Source organism: Dermacentor andersoni, chromosome 9 (assembly GCF_023375885.2).
Source record: "Dermacentor andersoni chromosome 9, qqDerAnde1_hic_scaffold, whole genome shotgun sequence".
Taxonomy (NCBI): Eukaryota; Metazoa; Arthropoda; class Arachnida; order Ixodida; family Ixodidae; genus Dermacentor; species Dermacentor andersoni.
In genome coordinates, this window is record NC_092822.1 from 131,830,726 (window position 1) to 131,850,886 (window position 20,161).

Genomic DNA, 20,161 nt, shown 5'->3' on the forward strand with positions numbered 1-20,161 from the left:
ATTATAGACCTATATCCTTAACTTCTGTGTGTTGCAAAACCCTGGAGCACATAATTTACACTAACATATTTTCCCACCTTCAAAACAACAGTTTCTTTGTTCCTTACCAACACGGGTTTAGAGCTGGTCACTCATGCGTAACTCAGTTAGTGGAATTTACCCATGACATATTCACATCATTTGACAAAGGTTTACAAACAGACGACATACTATTAGATTTCCAGAAAGCGTTTGACAAAGTGTCCCATGTTCTCTTACTTCATAAGCTTTCACTTCTTCGTTTACCAGAAAAAATACTTTATTGGCTCAAAAACTACTTGACAGGTCGTTTACAAAGAGTGGTAATTAATGGCACAGAATCGGAATATGCATGCGTATCTTCTGGCGTTCCGCAGGGTTCCGTCTTAGGTCCTCTTTTATTTCTTATATATATAAATGACATTGGCACAGGAATCACTTCGAAAATCCGGCTGTACGCAGACGATTGCGTCCTTTACAGAGAAATTAATAATGATTCCGACCGAGTAGCATTACAGACAGACCTAAAGAAAATTTCTTCATGGTGTGACAGGTGGCTTATGTCCCTCAACGTCTCAAAATGTAAGCATATTTGTTTCACCCGCAAGCGGCAACCAATCCGTACACAGTATTACTTGAACGGCTCCCCTTTATCAGAAACACGCGAAGCTAAATACTTAGGTGTCACATTTTCCGCCGATCTGACATGGAATCGTCACATTCAAAGCATCACTTTAAAAGCAGGGCGAGTACTTAATTTTATCAAAGGGAACTTTAGGCACGCGCCACTAGATGTCAAGAGAACACTTTACTTAAGCAACGTTCGCCCAATTCTCGAATACGCGTCTGTTGTGTGGGACCCGCATACACAAATTCTTGTGAATAGCTTAGAAGCGATACAGAAACGTGCGGCCCGTTTCATGACCGGCATTTACTCATTTCCAAGCAGCATCAACGAAATAAAACGGCACATATGTTTAGAAGATCTTTCGCTACGCCGTGTTGTTTCCCGCCTCTCTTTCCTTCGAGATATCGTATTCAATCGCACACCACTAAACAAAGAGACTTATTTACAACCACCAACATACATATCTGGGCGCCGCGACCACTTACTTAAGATAAAAGAAATATGCGCGCGCACAACAACATACCAAAACTCCTTTTTTCCCCGTACAATCCACGAATGGAACCTGCTGCCTCCTGAACTAATTGAAGTTGCTTCTGATGTCGCATTCTCCACTGCTCTCCAAGCATATGTTTGCAGATAAAAATGCACTCGCCATTTGTAATCTTCTTTGATGTTTGTTTTGCAATGCTAGCCAACGTGCTGTGAAAATAGGTGTATCTTGTTACCTGGGCGAAACTTGTTCTTTGTGCTGTCTCATGCGCTCCCTTAAAATGTAACACATGTATGATTAGTATTGTACCCATTGTCTGAAGTGTTTAACCTTTTAAGAATGTGCAATCTTGTATTTTATATTGATTATCTGTCCTCCCTACTGTAATGCCCAATGGGCGAAGTAGGTATGTAAATAAATAAATGGGTATTCACACCATCTGCTCGGCCCATCGCCCTGATACCCACCCGGCTTCTTCGATTCCGCCCCGTCCCGCACCTTCTTACCCACAACGTTTCCGCAACCCCTCTGAATGGCGCACTGCAGACGACAAGCCAATTTGTTTTCACTGCCATCGAATTGGGCACATTTCTCGGCACTGTCGCAGTCGCTGGAGTTCCCCGAACCAGTCTACATATACTGCCTACTCTCGCCCCCCAGGTGGCCTTTCTCGTCCTTATGCTGCCCGCTCAGATAATGCCGCCACCGATTCTCCTGCGCCGAACCGCCCCTATTCTCGTTCGCCTTCGCCTCAACGACGACAATCTCGCTCCCCCCCGCCCCGTCGCTCCTATTCGCCGACTCCCTTCGGACGCCGCTCCCAGCCGGAAAACTAGACGATGCAGCGCCTCGAGGTGACGCTGCATTGCTCCCTACGCCGCCAAATCCTCTCCTGACGTTGCCCACTCATCTGAACCTTCTTGCCGTGCAAGTCGATGGTGTTCCTGTATCTGCTCTCATAGACACTAGGGCGCATTTGTCGGTAATGAGCGCTGACCTTCGTAACCGGCTGAGGAAAATAATCACGCCCGCCAAGACGCCTGTTGTCCGTGTCGCCGATTGCGGAACAGCCCCCGTAATTGGTATGTGTACCGCCCGCGTCTCCTTCGCCGATCGCTCCACTACCGTGCTATTCACAGTCATCGCTCACTGTCCCCACGACATCATCCTCGGCTTAGACTTCCTCTCCGCACATTCTGCTCTCATCGATTGCTCCACCAGTACTCTCCGCCTCGACCTGCCTTTTCTGGATCCCGCTGAACAACACCCTACTCGCCTCAGTTCCGTCGAATTTGTTCGCTTGCCACCTTCGGCACTGACTTACGTTGACTTTGTGTCATCCCCACCAGTCCCCGACGGTCACTACATCGCGGCTCCTATGCAAGACGTCCTCCTTACACACGGGATCACAGTACCTCATACAGTTTTATCTATTACGGCGAATTGCGTCTGCCTGCCAGTGGTCAATTTTGGCTTGACGACACAAGTGCTGCCACGCGGGATGTCTCTGGCCCAACTTTGCTCATTCGAGGATCACTCTGTAGCATCGATTTCAGTAGACGACAATTCAGCCGATACTCCTCTACCATCGCAGTCGGCAACTTGTACCATCGCCAACTTACAGAAAATGATTGCACCCGACATGCCGTCCGAACACGCTCGTGCGCTCTACCGCGTTCTGATTTCCTACCAAGATATTTTTGACTTTAACGATCGTCCTTTGGCCCAAACAACAGCTGTTAAACATCGCATTAATACCGGCGATGCACCTCCTATTCATCGTCGCCCGTATCGAGTATCACCGGCTGAGCGTCAAGTTATTCACACCGAAGTTCGCAAAATGCTTGCCAAGAACATTATTGAACCGTCATGTAGTCCATGGGCGTCACCTGTTGTGCTGGTAAAAAAGGATGGCTCATGGCGCTTTTGCGTGGATTATCGGCACCTTAACAGGGTTACCAAAAAGGACGTATATCCCCTACCTCGGATTGATGACGCCCTTGACTGCCTCCACGGTGCTCGCTATTTCTCCTCTATTGACCTTCGCTCCGGCTATTGGCAGATTGCCGTGGACGATCTCGACCGCGAGAAGACTGCCTTTGTAACACCCGACGGTATTTATCAATTCAAAGTGATGCCGTTCGGTCTATGTAACGCTCCTGCCACTTTTGAACGCATGATGGACTCCCTTCTTCACGGTTTCAAATGGTCCACGTGCCTGTGCTACTTGGACGACGTTGTGGTATTCTCCCCAACATTCGCTACGCACCTCGAGCGCCTCTCAGCAGTCCTGGACGTTTTTCATCGAGCCGGTCTGCTACTCAACGCATCGAAGTGCCAATTCGGCCGTCGCCAGATTACCGTCCTTAGACATCTCGTTGACGCGAACGGAGTGCAACCGGACCCAGGCAAGATCCATGCTGTTACGCATTTCCCTGTTCCAAATGTGTCAAGGATGTGCGCAGCTTCATCGGCCTTTGCTCGTAGTTCCGCCGTTTCGTGAAAAATTTCGCGGCCATAGCACGACCACTAACCGAGCTTTTGAAAAAAGACACCCCTTTCCAGTGGGGCGATAACGAGGCCTCTGCATTCTCGCTTCTAATCGACCTTCTCACGCCTCCCGTTCTGGCTCATTTCGATCCTTCAGCGCCTACCGAAGTCCGTAGCCAGCGGTCACGGAATTGGCGCAGAACTGGCACAATGCCAGCGTGCCCACGACCGTGTTATCGCTTACGCCAGCAGGCTCCTCTTGCCCGCGGAGCGCAACTATTCCATCACTGAGCGTGAGTGTCTGGCCCTAGTTTGGGCGGTTGCGAAGTTCCGCCCATACTTATATGGCCGACCCTTTTCTGTTGTCACAGACCATCACGCGCTTTGCTGGTTATGCTCACTGAAAGATCCTACAGGAAGAATTGGTCGCTGGGCCTTACGCCTCCAAGAATATTCGTATTCTGTCACCTATAAATCTGGCCGACTACACAAGGACGCTGACTGCCTGTCTCGCTACCCGGTAGACAAACCTGACGACGCCGACAGTAGTACCGCCGACGGCATTTTCTCTGTGTCTGCCTTCGCTAACATCGCCGATGAGCAGTACCGAGACCTATCGCTGCGAGTACTCATCGAGCGTCTGTGCTCTACACCTACCGACGCATCCGTTCGCCGATATGTCCTCCAGGGCGGCATTCTGTACCGAAGGAACTTCCTCCCTGATGGCCCTGATCTTCTTGTCGTGCCAAAACATCTACGACAGACTGTACTCTTTGATATGCATGACGCACCCACTGCAGGACATCTTGGGGTAACCCGCACGTACGACCGCGTCCGCCGCCGCTTCTATTGGCTTGGTCTCGCTCGCTCCGTCCGACGCTATGTTGCTGCCTGTGATCCCTGCCAGCGTCGGAAAACACCTCAGGTGCTACCTTCCGGTCATCTCCAGCCGATCACCGTCCCTGTGGAACCGTTCTTTCGTGTTGTATTAGACCTGCTCGGTCCCTTTCCCACGTCATCCTCTGGGAACAAATGGGTAGCCGTCGCAACTGATTACGCCACCCGATACGCTATTACGCGGGCTCTCCCTACCAGTTGCGCCACTGACGTCGCGGGCTTTCTCTTGCGTGACATTATCTTAGTGCATGGCACCCCGCGACAGCTGCTTACTGACCGTGGTCGTAACTTCCTCTCGAAAGTTACCGCCGACATTGTGCGTTCCTGCTCCATTCAACACAAGCTGACTACCTCATACCATCCTCAAACCAATGGCCTGACAGAGCGGTTAAACCATACTCTTACCGACATGCTGTCCAGGTACGTTTCGAAGGACCACCACGACTGGGACGTTGCCCTTCCTTACGTCACATTTGCTTATAATTCTTCCCGGCACGACACCGCCGGATTTTCTCCATTTTATCTACTCTACGGTCGCGAACCGACCTTGCCCCTTGACACGGTACTTCCTCCTGCTGCGATCTCAACAACCGAGTATGCGCGCGACGCCATCGCCCTCGCCGACCATGCACGCCAGCTTGCCCGTGCTCGACTGACGGACTCGCAAACCACGCAGCAGCGTCAGTACAACGCCCGCCACCGTGACGTACAGTTTTCGCCTGGTGCACTCGTGCTCCTGTGGTTGCCCTCTCGTCACGTCGGACTTTCAGAAAAGCTCCTTTCGCGATACACAGGGCCCTACCGCGTGCTGCGCCAGGTGACGCCTGTGACGTACGAAATTGCTCCTGTGAGCTCAACCTCGTCATCTACTCTGGCATCTAGTGATGTCGTGCACGTGAGTAGGCTCAAGACCTACTACACTGCTTCAGAGTCCGGCCTTTAGTCGCTCCGGGAAGGCGCATTTGCCGCCGGGGGTAGTGCTACGGGATAGTATTTCCAATGACGAAGAGCCGAGCCGTAAGAAGACGACGACGATTGGAAGCTAGCGCGGGCTGTTGCCTCTTGGCCAACTGCGGCGTATTGCCTTGTAAATATACTTGTAAATAGGTTTTCGTCGGTGTCTTCCTACGTAACAATATGAACAAACATTCATATCTGCTGCAAACAGCAAGCCAGTACAGCATATATCAAACATATTGTCACAGTCGGTAATTTGGGAAAAGGAGGACGATGATGGTGGCCTTGGAGACGACGAAGAAGAGTGTAGCAAGTACGGTCATTGCGACAGACGCCTCACAGTATGAAGAAAAATCTGGAATTGGCATTTTCTCTCCCGCTCTAGACTGGTCATTTGCAATCAGGATTCCGGACTTCTATTCCGTATTTTTGGCTGAATTTCTAGCTGTAGTCCTAGCCTTACGCAAACTAAATTTGTCAATATCGGCAATAGTAATAATAACAGATTCTTCATCCTTATGTTCCTCGCTCACAGCAAATGGTGTCACTAACCTTTTACGTACATTTCATTTTCTAGTGCCTGCCCACATAAATTTAATTAGATTGCTTTGGGTGCCTGGACATAAAGGATTAGTCATGAACGAAATGGCTGACAGTCTCGCGAGAGAGGCCCTCAGTGGCCCTGTATTACCATTACTTCCTACAATAGCTTACCTGACGACTACAAGATTCAGGAGATATACAATTACTCAAGACTTTTTGAGCCCAGCTGTAGCTAATTTTTCAGAATATCGACACCTCCTATTCCCTTGGCCCAAAAATTCCTTTCACACCACAAAAACTGGTCATCTTTACCCGATTACGTTGTCGAATACCAAAATTAAACTTCTATCATCACAGGGCTGGTCTGGTGCCCTCCCCTCTGTGCCCAGTCTGTGGAGAAGATGAAACAATAGATCATTTTTTCATATTCTGCCGCCGTTTCACTTCTTTAAGAAAAAATCTAGAATCAAGATTTACACAGCTTGGTTTGAGCTTTTCAATTATAAATATCCTTCCTCTAGGAGCCTCCTCTCTTGGAAAGTGCCACAGGGATATTTGCTCAACCGTGGAGGATTTTATAAGTGCTACAACGAGATTGTCTTGAATTCTTAAACATTTTATTTTTGTTCATTTTCTCCAGTTAGCTTTACCAATTTTACTCTTTTAATAAAGATAGCCTAATTTCACCCAAATCTTGGCCAATCCCCCACAGTGGGTGTGCGCCATCGCATAAGGAATACCATACCATACCATACCATATCGCTGCTCTACGCTTGCTGGCTCCGCCATTAAAAGCCATCTGTAAATAGACGCACGCTTCTTCCTTCCCGTAACATCTTTGGTGGACGTGCGGGGTAATCACCTGCGCAAGACGGAGCTCCGCAGCGGACGTAACCTGGCCGCCATGTCATCCGAAGGAGAGAGTTCAACCACGGCCCCGTCGTCGCCACCGACGGTCATCCTGGCCCAGCCTCGCGACCCTGGCATGTTTTCCGGGATCGACAACGTTGACGTCGATGACTGGTTGCAGAATTACGAACGGGTCAGCGCACACAACAGGTGGGATAACACGCTTATGCTGGCCAATATAATATTCTACCTCAAGAAAACGGCACGGGTCTGGTTCGAAACACACGAAGAAGAGATTACGAGTTGGGACCAGTGCAAGCAGAAGCTTAGCGATTTGTTCGGCAAGCCCGTCGGTCGCCAACGTGCTGCGAAGAAGGACCTTGGAACCCGTGTACAGACGTCCACTGAATCTTACGTGGCGTATATCCAGGACGTCCTCGCCCTTTGCCTCAAAGTGGATAACAATATGGCAGAGGCAGACAAGGTCAGCCACGTTTTAAAAGGCATCGCGGACGACGCGTTTAACCTGATTGTTTACAAGAACGTAACAACGGCCAGTGAAATCATTAACGAATGTCGCCGCTTTGAAGACGCGAAGAGTCGCCGCATAGTTCAACAGTTTACGCGTCTACCTGATACCGCAGCTTCATCGACGTGCGAAGACGTTTGTCTGCCGCGTGAGCCCACCTCCTGCGAGAACGTCGTACGTATCGTTCGGCGAGAAATCGAAGCAGCGTCTCCTGCCACGCCAGTGACGAAGTGCTTTGACGATTCCCGGCCGCTTGTGTCTCTCATTCAGTCGGTAATTCGCCAAGAACTTGCCAATGTGGGCCTTCCGTCCATCTGCTCCGCCAGCCGTCCTGACTTTGCCTCGTCTGCTGCCTCTGCCCCTGTTCACCGGAGCCAATACGGTCCATATCCGCGCTATCGCAACCCGGCCGAATGGCGCACACATGACGATAGACCCATCTGCTTTAACTGTGGACGTGTGGGCCACATCTCTCGGCACTGTCGAAGTTCCTGGCCATCCCACTCTCGACCAAGTTTTCCCGCCTACCGCCGCTCCCCACTGAATCCTCGTCCGCCATCACTCTCCACCGAGGTTGAAGACGCCCCTGACAACGCTCGAGCCACGGCGACCAGCCGCTCGCCATCACCACATAGTCGTCGCTCCCGTTCGCCCCACTGCGTCGCTCTCCATCCCCAGCTTACCGTCGCCGCTCTCCGACGGGAAACTAACTGGGGCAGCTCCTGGAGGTGACACTGCTCTAGAACCCCGGCCTGAAATTCCTCTGCTGACCCTGCCTACTAATCGGAACCTTCTGGACGTGGACGTGGATGGTTTGCCCGTTACAGCACTCATCGACACTGGAGCCCAAATTTCCATCATGAGTGCGGAGCTTCGAACGCGCTTGAAGAAAGTACTGACTCCTGCTCCGACTCGACTGCTCCAGGTCGCTGACGGTGGAACTCCGCCTGTACTTGGAATGTGTACTGCTCGTGTCAGTGTCGCCCGTCGCTACACGTCCGTTTTGTTTAGCGTGCTCGAACGTTGCCCTCACAATATTATCCTCGGACTCGACTTCTTGGCCGCCCATTCTGCTCTGATTGACTGTTCCGCCGGCGTTGTACAACTTGACCTACCACCACCTGTCCCCGTTGACCTTCCTGCTCATGCTCCAACTCAGCTTTGTTCCGCGGATTTTATACGCCTGCAATCTCTTGCAGCAACCTGCATCCCTGTCTTAGCCTGCCCACCTGTACCTGACGGAGACTATGTCCTTACTCCCACGACTTCAGTCCTGCTTTCTCACAATGTCTCCTTCCCGCACACTATCGTTTCTGTTGCGGACAATCAGACATGTCTTCCCATTCTAAATTTCGGACAGTGCCCACAAGTACTTCCTCGAGGCATGTCTCTAGCCACGTTGTCACCGACGCACGAGTGCCACATTTCCGCTCTATCTGTTGCGCCGTCTTCGACCAATGCTCATTCTGCGCCTTCTGCATCAGCCCCGACCGACGACTTTACAAAGATGATTGCACCAGACCTCTCAAACCAACAAGCCGCAGAGCTCCGTGGCCTCCTCGAGTCCTACTCCGACATTTTCGACCTGAACGATCGCCCTTTGTGTCAAACTACGGTCGTAAAGCATCGTATAAATACCGGCGATGCAGCACCTCTTCGCCGACGCCCATACCGGGTGTCGCCTTCTGAGCGAAAAGTTATCCAGAGCGAGGTTGACAAGATGCTTGCCAAAGGGATTATTGAACACTCTTCCAGCCCGTGGGCGTCCCCTGTTGTTGTCGTCAAAAAGAAGGATAACAGCGGACGATTCTGCGTTGACTATCGTCATCTAAACACGATCACCAAGAAAGATGTATATCCACTTCCCCGCATTGACGATGCTTTGGATTGTCTCCACGGTGCCACTTATTTTTCATCTATAGACCTTCGCTCTCGATATTGGCAAATTGCCGTGGATGAAATGGACCGTGAAAAGACAGCATTCGTCACACCAGACGGCCAGCGTATTTTCGCGATTCTAAGCACCCCTCGATTCTAAGCACGCCCCTCTATTTTCGCGAGAAAATTGGGAAAAAAGTTTGCATGCGAATCTAAGCACCCCCCTATCCTATTTGTTAGGAAGAGCGCGCAGCCAAGGCCGCCAAGCGCACTTGCTCACTCTGTCATCGAGCCGGAGCCGCCGGAATCCAGAGGTGGCACGGAGTCCGCGGCGTGAGTACGCCGTACAGGCGGACTGTACGGCTGTACGGCGAAAGCTGCAGAAAGCGCCCCCATCAACCATGGCAAAGTGGATTTCGGATGCGTGGAAGCGGGTCCAAGTGGACGTTGTGGTCAAATCATTTAAGAAGTGCTCGATCCTAAACCACTTCGACGGAACGGAAGACGACCTGCTGTGGGATACCGAGAGCGGCGATGCAAGCGGTGTGGCGAACTCGAGTGGCAGTGATAGTAACTGAGCATCCGACACAAGCGGTGGGTTCACTGTCTGCGCCGATTTTTCTTTTGAATATTTGCAAAATAAAATGCCATTTCTCGCACCCGTCTCGTCGTGATGTCGCAGCGAAAAGAGGGAGTGGGGGGGTCATTCTAGATTTTTCGTATCTAAGCACCCCCCTCCCTCACTTTGGGCATTGCGATCGTGAAAAAAAGGGGGTGCTTAGAATCGAGTAAATACAGTACATCAGTTCCGGGTAATGCCTTTTGGCTTGTGCAATGCCCCGGCGACCTTTGAACGGATGATGGACATGCTCTTACGTGGTTTGAAATGGTCCATCTGTTTGTGCTACTTGGATGACGTCATCGTATTCTCTTCAACTTTTGCGACGCATCTTGAAAGACTTTCATCTGTTTTTTTCTGTTTTTCGCACCGCTGGCTTACAGCTCAGCTCGTCCAAGTGCCACTTCGGTCACCGCCAAATAACCATGCTCGGACACCTCGTCGATTCGTCAGGCATTCGCCCCGACCCCGCTAAAGTTCATGCTATGCAGAATTTCCCCGTACCAACTTGTGCCAAAGATGTTCGCAGCTTTATTGGCCTTTGCTCGTACTTCCGCAGGTTTGTGGAAAATTTCGCCCATGTTGCCCGTCCCCTGACTGACCTCCTGAAAAAAGACGTTCCTTTCTGTTGGGGCTCTGAACAGGCGTCTGCTTTCTCGCAGCTCATCACGCTGCTCACCACACCTCCTGTTCTCGCCCATTTTGACGCCTCCGCTCCGACAGAAATCCGCACTGACGCCAGTGGCTACGGCATCGGCGCAGTTTTAGCTCAACGCCAATGTGGGCACGACCGCGTCATCGCCTACGCCAGTCGCCTCCTCTCCCGCAGAGCGCAATTACTCGATTACTGAGCGCGAGTGTCTCGCCCTCATTTGGGCAGTGGGCAAGTTCCGACCCTACATATATGGTCGACCATTTACAGTTACAACCGACCACCACGCCCTTTGTTGGCTTTCCTCCCTCAAGGATCCCACCGGACGCCTCGGTCGCTGGGCCCTACGGCTACAGGAATACACATACACTGTGGTCTACAAGTCGGGTCGTCTACATCAGGACGCGGACTGCCTGTCTCGTCATCCCGTCGATGTACCGGACGGTTTAGTGGATGTCGCACCGATATGCGTTCTTTCGCTCTCAGCCTTGCAAGACATTGGCGCTGAACAACGACGCGATGAGTCGTTACGCCCCATTATCGAACGCCTGCTCTCTGATCCGTCTGACCCATCCCTTCACATGTTCGTACTACAAAATGGCATCCTGTATCGCCGCAACATGCACCCCGACGGGCCCGAGCTCCTAACCGTCATTCCGTCTCATCTGCGACAGATTGTACTGCAGCAACTGCACGACGTTCCCACCGCTGGACACCTTGGCGTCACGCGGACCTATGACCGAATTCGGCGACGGTTTTTCTGGTCCCGTCTCAACCGCTCCGTCCGGCGCTACGTTGCAGCGTGTGATTCGTGTCAACGCCGGAAAAGACCAGCTGTGCCTCCCGCCGGACTGCTGCAGCCTGTGGATATACCGGCCGACCCATTTTTTCGCGTTGGCGTTGATCTTCTCGGACCATTCCCTATATCAAATGACGGAAATAGGTGGATTGCCGTGGCTACGGCTACGGACCCTACCGACCAGCTGTGCCACAGACGTCGCTGATTTCTTGCTTCACGACGTTATCTTACATCACGGTGCACCTCGTCAACTTCTCACCGATCGTGGCAGATACTTTCTTGACAAAGTCATAGACGACCTACTTCGATCATGTGCTACTAAACACAAACTTACTACCGCTTACCATCCTCAAACTAACGGTCTTACCGAACGCCTTAACCGCACAATAACGGACATGTTAGCAATGTATGTTTCCTCCGATCATCGCGACTGGGACATTGCTCTACCATTTGTCACGTTCGCCTACAATTCCTCGCGCCACGACACAGCTGGATATTCACCCTTCTATCTTCTCTTCGGCCGTGAGCCGACTTTGCCTTTTGAGACTCTCCTTTCGACCACACTCGACTCGCCGACAGAGTACACTCGGGATATCATAGCCACAGTGACTCAAGCACGCCTGATTGCCCGCATTCGTCTTTCTGCTTCACAGACACGCCAGAAGTGCCGTTACGACCAGCGCCATCACGACGTGCACTACGAACCAGGTGCTCTTGTGCTGGTTTGGTATCCAACTCGGCGTGTTGGTCTTTCGGAGAAATTGCTCTCGCGATACTATGGCCCTTACCGCATCCTTCGCCAGGTGACCCCTGTCACATATGAAGTGTCTCCGCTGGATGCCACGGTGCCTTCACCTCTCTCTGACATCATCCACGTCAGCCGCCTCAAACCCTACCTTTCTCAGACCGAAGAGCCGCACCAATAAGGTGCTTTTTCCGACGGGGGTGATGTCACAGTCGGTAATGTGGGAAAAGGAGGACAATGATGGTGGCCTTGAAGACGACGAAGAAGAGTGTAGCATTATCGCTGCTCTACGCTTGCTGGCTCCGCCATTAAAAGCCATCTGTAAATAAACGCACGCTTCTTCCTTTCCGTAACAATATTTATTTCTGAACCATGTGTTGTTTACCTTGTAGTAGTAGCCAACGTCCACACAATGACTTTGTTGTAGCAGGCAACAGCTTCTGTTTAGTGCGTGGAGTGTGTTGCTTTATACTGGTGCCGTCCTCATTACTGCATGTCTGGAACAGAAATTTTGACTGAATCATAAATTGAAAAAGCCAAGTTTTGCAATATGAAATGCAGAAAGGTGTGACATATATGTTATGATTTGCGACTACAGAACACATGCAAATGTAGTACACTGTCTGTTCTAGGGTGCTTAAGCAGCATGTTACATAAATATTGCTATTGTCCATAAAATTGATGTCTGCCTAACTAAAATGCATGTCAACAGCTTAAGCATTATTACGATCACAAATGAGAAAATTTGTGCGTTCATTTATACACTAGAAGAGATCACACTGCTGGTTCCACAAGCAAATGCATGAAAGTCGTGAAGCTATTAGAACTGATGCATTATTTTTCTGCACGAACGTGATGCACCGCTTCACTACTGCAAAAATAAATGCCCTATGGTAAACCAAACTGAACAGCAAGAACATTTGGAACCAACAAGTACGAAATATGGGTGAATTATCATGCTTGCAACTGTTTAATACATTAAATTCTGTACTTTCACTTCATTTTACCAAAGGATTATTCGGTTTTGTGGACGAAAGACGTTGCCGGCGGACTCGAAAAAAAGGTTTAATATGTATATTGATAAGGCTAATCAGTCACCTACGACCACGGCTAAAATAAGATGAAAAATGAGACGCGCGTTCCTATATCACTCTTTCTTTCCCGGTTGTGTGTGTAAACGACAGCCTCGCAAGTAAAGGTTTATTTAGGAAACAGCAACTGAGATCCTGACTGCCCATATGTAATGCAGGATCTAGTTCGTTAACTTGTGCCCGCCTCGAAGGTAATGAGACGGATATTATATAACGATTCAAGCAGCGGTGTTAAACGACTCACCGTTATTGCCGTTGTCAGCCGCAGCAAAATCCAGCTCCCGTTTCGATGCAGACTTGTTCCGAATGGCTCACGACCGAATCCCAACTTCCGGGCTTACATGTCCGCTTGCAAACACGTAACTTCACGCCAAGTTAAATAACGCGAAACATCGAAGCGCAAGAAACTAGTTTTAGAAACAAAGAAGCAACCAGTCTGAGTGTACGAACGAATGAATCCGTGCCGCCGTGCACTCGGAAATACCGGTAAAAATTTTAAATCCAGGCCAGAGGTCATGTGAAAGATCGATGATGCTGAACGCTATTTGCGTTTATAATGACAAAAAAAAACAATAACCTTACTAACAAATAGTGCAATATCTAATTAGCAATGATAATTTTGTCCGGTTTTTTTATGTAAAAAAATGCTTCGGTAATTGTAAGAGAAAGTTTGTAAGATAAAATTGCGCTTAGTACGACGCCTCTACCGCGATACGTTGAAACTAACGTAAGCATCCCGAAGTGTTTCTACTACGCTGATTTTGTTAGCAGCCGCGCGTGGTCGATTTTTTCGCTCTCTGTGGCCATTTGTTGAACTTGAGAGTGTGCTACGGTTCTTTATTCTATGGTGCTACTAGTGCTACCTCGAGCAGTGATCCCCGTCCCACATGCCGCAGCTGACGCCGCGGACATGCACCGCCCCCCGTACTTCACGCCACTCTGCCCCCCCCCCCCCCCCCCCACTTCGGAAGCGCAGATGAGATCGCCCACGCGGTTGCGGATGCCGCCGGCGCGGTGAATTTAATAGGTGAAGCAGTGGGCACTGACACCCCGTATGGCGACCGCTGTGTCGGACAGACTGTCTCGCACCTGTGGCGCTCGTGCTAAGTCAGTCGTACCGGATCATAGCTCTCTCGCGCCTTACGACGAAGTACCTTGAAAATAACATCACAGATGTTTCCGTGGGAGCAGTAGGGACCGTCGTAGAGGCCGAGCCGCATATGTTGAAAATCTATAATGAGACATCTTCAACTATGAGGCTTTTCTTTGGAGGAACCCGTATGGGTTTCCTTCGTAGCACTTAGCTACGTTTGGGTGGATGTCTTATTTTCTCTTTATTAATTACTTCTCTCCACCTTGCAGGTTGCAGGAAGGCAGAGATGAAGCCCCGCAGACATCCCGTGACGCCTAAGCAGTCCAGTGCAGCCTCGATCACCTCGTGCGGCAGCCGGTCAAAGACACTCTGGACGTCCAGGAGCAGCAATATGGCGACGCTCCCACTGCCCCTGGTATCCTCCAGGATGGCCACCACATCTGCGATGAAATCCGCCATTGAGCGCTCGTGCCTCAAGGCAGATTGCTGTTCTGCAAATTGCTTCATCTGGACAGCTATCCATTCGAGCCGTGATAGGACCATCTTCTCCATCACCTTGCATGCTGCAGAGGTAAGGGAGACTGGCCTCTAAGAGGCGAGCGAAGTCGCAGGCTTCCGACGCTTAAGCACAGGCACCCCCACAGCCAGCTCTCGGGCAGGACCCTAGTGCGCCAGGAGGAGTGGAACTGCACCAGGAGTCGTTCCCGTTGCTGCTCTGCGAGGTTACGCAGCATCTCGCAGGTTATGCCGTCGGCTCCTGGAGCACTCCGTCGTCGTGTGAGAGCCAGCGCCGACTCGAGCTCGTGCACGCAGAGAGGCTTGCTGCACAGGGCAGAGATATGTGCTGCCACACACTCTGGATGGTGGCAGGAAGGGAGGCAGCGTCTTGCGGCGGCCGTCGAGGCCTGCCCTCAACGGGACTGGGGACCTCTCCGCAAACCGGTCGGCTAGGCGCTCGACCAGGGCCCGCTCGCTGATGCCCGTGAGGACAGCCACGGTTAAGGACTGGCGTTGAGCACTTGGAGCATCCGTCACTGCTCAGCAGGCGCCAAGCTCGAGCATCATCTGGATTGCGACTGAATGTGGAGCAGAGGCTCTCCCAGCTTAGCGTTTGCGTCTTCGGGCGTGGCGGCGGCAGATAGCATCCACCCGGCGAACCATGCATACGGTAGTTCCGTATGCATGGTTCGCAGGGCCCTGCGCTCCACACGACGCTGAGCAGCTCGCAGTTCCAAATGGCGAATATCCGGAAGTGGTTTGCCCTCTGGGACAGTAGAACGGATGGTAGCGGCATTGGCGCACTCCACGATGATCTGCAACAGATCCCCGTCGTTGTCCGTCTGCCGGCAGAGCTCACGGAAGGCCTTCCAGTTGACTGTGAGGCGCTCTCTGCTCCTGGGACGCTTGCCTCGAAAAGGAGACAGGAGCAGAGGCAGGTGGTCGGAACCCCAGGTGTCAGGAAGCGCCTCCCAGCTGTACCGGCAGTCCTTCGTGACCAGACTCAGGTCGATTGCCGTCTGTGTTGGACGTGCTCCAAGCCGGATGAAAGTGGGGACACCAGTGCTAAGAATCTGCAGGGCGAATTGGTCAGCAGCATCCCGTAGTGTCTTGCCGCGAGGACAGCAGTGCCGGCCACCCTCGGCTGTGGGTGCGCATTGAAATCGCCACGGAGGACGAAGTCTTTTCTCAGGTGGCTAGCCAAACGCAGCAGGCAGGAGGGGTCCCAGGGCTGGCAGGGTCGGACATACACATAGGCGATAGTAGTGTACACACCCCCGATGCGTACGCGCACTGCAAAGCACTCAAACGGGCCGTGAGTGCCGCCACTTGTATCTCCACCTGGGGAGATACAAGTGGGGCTCTCGCCTCACGTACACTACGCAGCGGGGAGCTCCTTGCTTGTGTGTGTCATCGAGACAGGGGGCGGCCTGGCATGACTCCTGGGAGCAGGAGGTGCGAGCGCTGTAGCCCACGTAACCTGGTATTCGCAGCTCCTCTGCAGCAACGTACACCTCCTGCATAGCAAGCACATCATATTCAATCTGCAGGAGATGTAGCGAGAGGCCCGCATGCTGCCGCCGCAGTGAGTTGGTGTTCCATTGGAGAACACTTCGATGGTGGCGATCCTTCCTTGTAACAGAGGGATCAGCCATGTTGGGTGGTCTGGTTCTGGACTGCCACTGCCTGTAGGCAGATGGCATGGAAAGGGTGGTCAGCACGGAGCATGGTGCTGACTGCCTGCATTGTCAGTAGCAGGTTTCCCACCAGCTGTTCCACGGTTGTCTGCACCAGGAGGGTCGTAGGAGGTATGGTCGAGGGGACAGCAGTGGCCTGCGGCACCGGACGCCGGGAGCTGCATGGAGCTAGTACCAGGCGCCCTGAAGGATCAGCGATGCCCTTGACTGCGTTTGCATAGGAGCGCGGCGAGGGTGTGGAGGCCTGTTCCATCTGGCTCTCCTCACGGACCGCTACCCGCACAGCACGCCTGGACAGTGCAGTGGTGGAGGACGCCATGATGGTGGCCACCCCTCGTTCCTCCTGCCACTCGAGACAGGCGGGAGTGTCCGCGTGTGGGCGACACCGCAGTTCATACAGCGGACTGTCTGGCAGGGGGTGCCTTCAGGGTGGCGCCTGCCACAGGAAATGCAGCCTGTCGGCCATTTGCAGCTCTCCACTACGTGACCGAAACGGCCACACTGCCGGCACTGCAGTGGACGAGGCCTTGCCGGCCTTACCCTGAACCAGAGCTTGAAGATGCTCACTTGTTCAGTGAGTACCGGCCCCGAAAACCGTGTGGTCACCGTGCTGCCGTCCTTTGTTGCTGTTAGTACTGGCACGGAAGACTCGATGGCTTCCAGCAGGTCATTGTCTGCAGGCATTCTGTGCATCCCGCGTATATACCCAGTGCTCTTCCCACTCTCAGCCGGCAGGCAGGAAGTCATTGGAATGCCATGGAGCTCGGTGACTGCCAGCAGCTTCTCAAGTCATGCCCGAGTCGTCGTATCGGCGGCCACGATGTTGCGCTTGTGGTTGACACGAACTGCGGCAACAGCTGGTCGCGCAGAATGTGCCGCCGCGAGTGCGAGGCACTCCGGAAGGCTCCACCCGGTGCAGATGGGCGGAAGAGCACGGTGCCGGTGTCCGCAGGGTTGACTGGGAGTGCTGCATTCTCCAAAGCCCTTGCACGGCGCCGATCTCCTTTCCACAGGACCAGCTTGAAGCTGTCCGCAGGTGCCTCACGAGGTGGGAGGTCCTCACGCTCCACTGCCTTTGTAATCGCTGCAGTCTCGTGAGTGCCCTGGGAGTAGTCGGCCACTCGGGAAGTAGAAACTTCTGAAGCGGTAAAAGTGTTGTTCGCCTTCTTCTGCTTCTTCTTCAGCAGGTTCTGCTGTGCACGTACGTGGCGTGGCGGGCCCTTCAGGAACTTTGACGTGAGGGTCTTGTCCGGAAGCACCAACGGGGCCGAAACCATCGGGTTGGGAGTGTGTGCTGCAGCACTCGTGGTAACAGACAGCATACCCCCAACGCTAGCAGACGACGTTGTGTCTATGGCCGCAGGCGCGCCCTTGCTTCGAGGGAGTGCGAGGTAAGCGGCCGGCACCTTGTCGAGAGGCCGAGAGATGGCGTCCGTACTCTCCATCAGGCCCAACGGTCGATTTAGGCATCACTGGCCTCCTTGAAACCCGTGGTTTCAGCGAGAGCAGTGCAAAAGTAAACATGTCCGCAATTGGGGTTATTAAGAAGCGATTGGATTGGTGGAAGAAAAGTAGGAAAACGACGAAAAACGGAGACGTACAAAAGCAAAGTTCGCAATAAGGGATCAGAAAATTTGGTTGTGGGAGTTCATAATGTTTTTTTTTTTTTTCTTGTTTAACCTAGGTATGACATTAAGCAGTATAATAGTAAGAGCTTGGTGGCGAAACCCACCGCCCCGTTCCAAAGGGAACGCTCATAACAACCATCCACCCATCGATCCAGCAGGGGAGCCGCAGAAGACGACACTGTTTCGGTGGCTGGAGCGTCATCTTGAGCGTCAGGTTTCGGTGGCTGGAGCGACCGTCTCTCCTGCGTGACGGGAGATGTTGCCGCCGTTCTCCGTCCTTTCAGCTTGATCTTCGGGAGATGCGTCGGGAGATGCACGCTTCTGCGAGTGGGGAGGAACGCACGGTGCCTGCTCGCGAGGGCCGGTCATCCCTCGCTCTCGAGTTCGCGAAAGCGCGCCCGCGAACTCGATTGGTCCATCTCTTCTTCAGCGTCTGAAGAGCTGGGCAGCGGGACTGCGACCCCTTCAGCAAGGGATCCGTCCTGCGTCAGAGACAGGGTGCTCGCCGGTGTCGGCTCCACAGGTAATGCAGCCGGGATCGCGATACTGTCAAGTGGGGCCCCAGGCTGGGCGACAACCGCAGGGGGAAAGGTAGTCACCTGCTTTTTAGGCCACTTGTCAACAATGTCCTCTACACGGTGCTGAAGCTCTTCTCTCGCTTTGAGCTCTTGCAGGGTTGCAGGCACGAGAGTCACGAATGATGTGTTCGCGTGGCGTCGGTGGCCCATGTGTGGCGGGCGGCCCCCCGGCACGCAGAAATCCATGTTGAAAAAAGAGAGAATGCGATAACGGCGCACAACACACTCCAACACGTGGCGCGCGAGCACACCAACATTCACGACACGTGGCCCGCGCGGTCACCAATACAGACCAACACGTGGCGCGCGGGCACGCGGCGCGCGAGCTCACAGACTCGAAATACCCGTCTCTGCCGTGACGTTTCTGCGCAGGCGAGAGTATGAGCGGGTGAATGAATGAATTAACCTTTATTTGAAGCAGTGACTTGTCATTCCAGGTGGGAGGGTCCCTTATTTCAGGAACCCTCTGGCTTGGATCGCTCTCCGGGCCCGGGCGACGAGTTCGCGCTGGTCGACTAGGTCCGGCTTTGAGATCGCAGCCTCCCATGTTTAAGCGAAGGGGCTTGGGTCTGCGTCTGCTGCTACTAGTTGTGTCGCTGTGATGCTTGCTCGGGTGTTGTTGCATTGCAGTAGGAGGTGCGCCAGGGTGTGTGGCACGTTGCATTGTGGACAGGTGTAGCTGTATAGCGTCGAGTGGAAATCATGCAGCAAGCTTCCGTGGGTAAAGGTATTGCTCTGGAGTCGCCTGTAATCGGTGCCTTCGTTTCTCGTTAGTTTTGGATCGAGAGAGAAAATATGGGGGCCTTTGCTCCTTGAATATGACTTTGCCTAGGCACTACGGAGGAGGTTCTTAGCGCGTGTTGAATGCGTTTCTGCCCTAGACATGCCGGCACTGCGGAATACGCTCGAGTTTGTTTACGCTCCGCCGTTGGCTGCCGGCGCGGTGAGGCAGTGGGCGCGGACGCCCCCCTTTTGTGATCGCCGTGTCTGAAGGGGCAAGGTTATGACTGCGGTTGTATAGGTCGCGGGTCGCTTTTTTCATCGCGATAATAGATTGGATTTTAGATAATAATAGGTTGGAGCACTGCTCCAGGAGGGCACTTGTAACCAGCAAACGGACGCCTCAGGAGAGCACCCGAGGTTATAATACAGCAGGCGGCGCAGGATCTCCGGGGCATCCAAGTGGCGGCTGGGGGATCAAAGCTTGAAGCAGGGCGGCCGAAGCGTGCCGGCCCATCAACGATGGCGCGGAGTTCGAATTATCAGTGGCGGTGAGGATTTCAGTGGGAATTGGCGGGATGTGTTGCATATTGCTTCCAATACATTTAGGACGGACCGCGGCGGCTACTTCGAATTATCCGAAATTTCGAATTAACGAGTTGTGAATTAACGAGCTTTTGTTGTACAAAGTGTGCAAAGGCACATCAAAGTTACAAAACTTATTTCGGCCATGCGCGGGATTTATAAATATTTCTCTTCTTT